Here is a 3798-nt window from a genome sequence, read left to right as displayed (position 1 = left end):
CTCGCGGGCACACGTTAGCGCGGGAGTAGACAGAGATATTCATATTCATAGCAAGGTGAGCTAGCCCGCTAACGAGCTAGGTAGCTAACTCTATGAAGTCTAGGTGAGCTAGCCCGCTAACGAACTAATAGTTAATTAAGCAATAAGCCCCAAGAGGCCGTGCTTTGCGCTGATTTTAGAACAGGTAAGGGAGTTGTTAGGCACGACGCAAAGAGTAACCCTTGAAGCAACGCAACAGCCAGATGGAACACTGGGTATGAAATGCGCTATATGAATGCCTTGCCATTCGCTGCGCAGTAATATGGAATGTAATCAGGTCAAATTGTAAGGTAATGCTGGATTTTACAACGGCTTTTAGCCAATCACAATCAAGGATTTGAACAATCAGGTTTAGAACCTGAGTTTTAAGACTACAGCCTGAACTCGCGGCAGTAACCAGGTGAACTGGTGGTGCCATGCAGGACAGCAGCATGCACAGTGTTCAAATGATAACTGAGTGAGCTAGTGGAACTATTGTATTTCAATACCGCATTACACAGAGAACATTTGACTTCTTTGCCTGAATTAACAATGTTGAAGTGGTCCCACACCGCACTTCTTTTCGCTCGCTTCATTTTGTTTTCAACCGGTCTCTCGCGCTAGCGCCCTCTAGCGATTAATCGTGATTAATACATTTTTAATCGAGCAACCTCTTAATCGACAATTAATCTAAAGTCGATTAATCATTTGCATCCCTACTGTAGATAGTTATCTCGGTCACTCCTTCAGCGGGCATGACTGTAGATAGTTATCTCGGTCACCCCTTCAGTGGGCATGACCGTAGATAGTTATCTCGGTCACTCCTTCAGCGGGCATGACTGTAGATAGTTATCTCGGTCACCCCTTCAGCGGGCATGACTGTAGATAGTTATCTCGGTCACTCCTTCAGCGGGCATGACTGTAGATAGTTATCTCGGTCACTCCTTCAGCGGGCATGACTGTAGATAGTTATCTCGGTCACTCCTTCAGCGGGCATGAGTGTAGATAGTTATCTCGGTCACCCCTTCAGCGGGCATGAGTGTAGATAGTTATCTCGGTCACTCCTTCAGCGGGCATGAGTGTAGATAGTTATCTCGGTCACTCCTTCAGCGGGCATGAGTGTAGATAGTTATCTCGGTCACCCCTTCAGCGGGCATGACTGTAGATAGTTATCTCGGTCACCCCTTCAGCGGGCATGAGTGTAGATAGTTATCTCGGTCACCCCTTCAGTGTGCATGAGTGTAGATAGTTATCTCGGTCACCCCTTCAGCGGGCATGAGTGTAGATAGTTATCTCGGTCGCCCCTTCAGCGTGCATGAGTGTATATAGTTATCTTGGTCACCCCTTCAGTGTGCATGAGTGTATATAGTTATCTCGGTCACCCCTTCAGCGGGCATGAGTGTAGATAGTTATCTCGGTCGCCCCTAAGGCCCCTCACATATCCCTAGGCCCAGACTTGATGCATATTTAAACCGAGAAAAAAGTAACTCATATCAATAGTGTCAATCATTTTGTAGTAGTAGTACATTAGTGTTAATAGCTTGTTATCATGAATATCCTAGTGTTAATCATGATTGTTAATATTCTACTAATATTCTACCCACTGGTTATTACCGTAAATCCTCCAATTGTGGCCGGGATTCAATTAGAAGCCGGGCTTCAGATAGTAGCCGGGGTCGTGGTCCATACGAACAAATAAAGGCCGGGCCCCGAATACAAGCCGGGGGTAAAATAAAGTAGCCTATTACTGTAGCCTACCAACATCAGTCCTTCGGCTCAAAGTAGGCATCACAATTTAATTGAATGCATTTCACAAATAGATGTTCTCCTCATGTTTAATATTATAATATGTAATATTGTTGGCTAATTTCATGGGCTGAAATTTCCCCACGTAGGACTACTAGGCGAATGTTTAGCCTAAATCCACGTATCGTATAGCCTACTGTTGTTTATCTGTAACGTTTTAGTTGGCTAGGTTACTTTTTCCAGTAGGTATCATAAAACAGTTGTAGACTTACGTAACTTTGATATTAAATTCAAAGAGATGGTGTATGCTGATTGATTGCTGAAGAACATTCGGGAGAAAAAGCAGCAAAGAAGTTTGACATTGACCCGAGACGAATGCGATAGGCTACGACTAGCAGGTGGAGGTAGAAAGAAAGTTAGGCTGGATATCAAACCAGGTCGTTGAATACATTTTTTCAGTCCGTGATAAGCATAATAGAGTGTCTAGAAAAATGATTAAAATCAAGGCTTTGGGAATCTTTTTCTCCGTGACTGACAGTGGAGACCATAACTCCGATGTTTATTTTTTACGTTGACACATCGCACCTAAAGCGCTACGCGATGTGCAGGAAGTGTTGAACGCATATGCAATGAATTAGATTAGCCTACTGCAATTATGCCCATTATTTAAATAATACAATTCTATAACAGAAGATAAGTAAGAAATAAAGGCCTGCCCCTAATACAAGCCTGCCTCAAATAAAGGCCGGAGCGCTGTGCAGCCTAAGTAAATAAAAGCCCCGGCCACAATTGGAGGATTTACGGTATACTGATTGTATATAGTCAAGCCACAGAAGCCCTTCCAGCTCCATAAACTAATATGAGACTACGGCAGGGGTAACGTGCCTGTATGACCGGCCCGATTGTGACAGGCAGTTTGGTCAGTCTGTTGGCAAAGGGCTAACCGATGATGACACTCTGTGATGAAGTAAAACTCTGGGGAAAGTGCCTAATGTCTTTCTCCACTTGTGACCAGAAGAAAATCCACATAAAACAAAATGGTCAACAGACACTGGGTTAAAAACTCCTTGATTTACTATTGAATTTATAAAGTGCATAAAAATACATAATCAGATGCAGTTAAACATTACGAAGCTGATATTTTCTTCATTCTTTGAAATTCCTGAAAATATAACATATGAATTTCTTTGGAAAAAGGCCTGAGCAAATAAATGTTAATTCAGATATAAAGAGTCACTGGCGTTTCAAACTTCTCAAACAACTTCTCTTTATCCATCTGTTGGGGCCATTTTTATATTTGTATGACAAATCTATACAGTTGCCGCTAATATAATTGCTTGGATAATGAAAATCTGCGTGGCTAACAGATCTGCTTTGAGCATATTGGGGAAATCAGAGTAAGCAATCTCAGTCATAATCCTAATAACGCACAAAACAGTGCGGAAAAATAAGATTCGAACAACCCGGAACATGACAAGAAAAAATTAAACAAATAGTCTCTAGGCGAGAAAAGAGTTTGGGGCATTGTCAGTGTTTGGAGAAGATCTCTGAAAGATGTAAGAGTGACCCTTCCCTCTGGTGATGAGCAGGGGTGGTGTTGGGGTGGTTCAGAGGTTGGGGAAGATCTCTTACAGCTTGGAAGAGTCTCTATGGTGATGAGCAGGGGGGGCGTTGGGGTGGTTCAGAGGTTGGGGAAGATCTCTGACAGCTTGGAAGAGTCTCTATGGTGATGAGCAGGGGGGGCGTTGGGGTGGTTCAGGTGTCAGGGAAGATCTCTGACAGTTTGGAAGAGTCTCTATGGTGATGAGAAGGGGTGGTGTTGGGGTGGTTCAGAGGTTGGGGAAGAGTCTCTATGGTGATGAGTAGGGGTGGTGTTGGGGTAGTTCAGAGGTCAGGGAAGATCTCTGACAGCTTGGAAGAGTCCATCTGGTGGTGGTGAGTGGGGGTGGCGTTGGGGTGGTTCAGAGGTCAGGGAAGATCTCTGACAGCTTGGAAGAGTCCATCTGGTGGTGGTGAGTGGGGGTAGCGTTGGTG

This window comes from Sprattus sprattus (assembly GCF_963457725.1).
Source record: "Sprattus sprattus genome assembly, chromosome: 7".
Classification (NCBI taxonomy): domain Eukaryota; kingdom Metazoa; phylum Chordata; class Actinopteri; order Clupeiformes; family Clupeidae; genus Sprattus; species Sprattus sprattus.
This window is presented reverse-complemented; position numbering follows the sequence as displayed.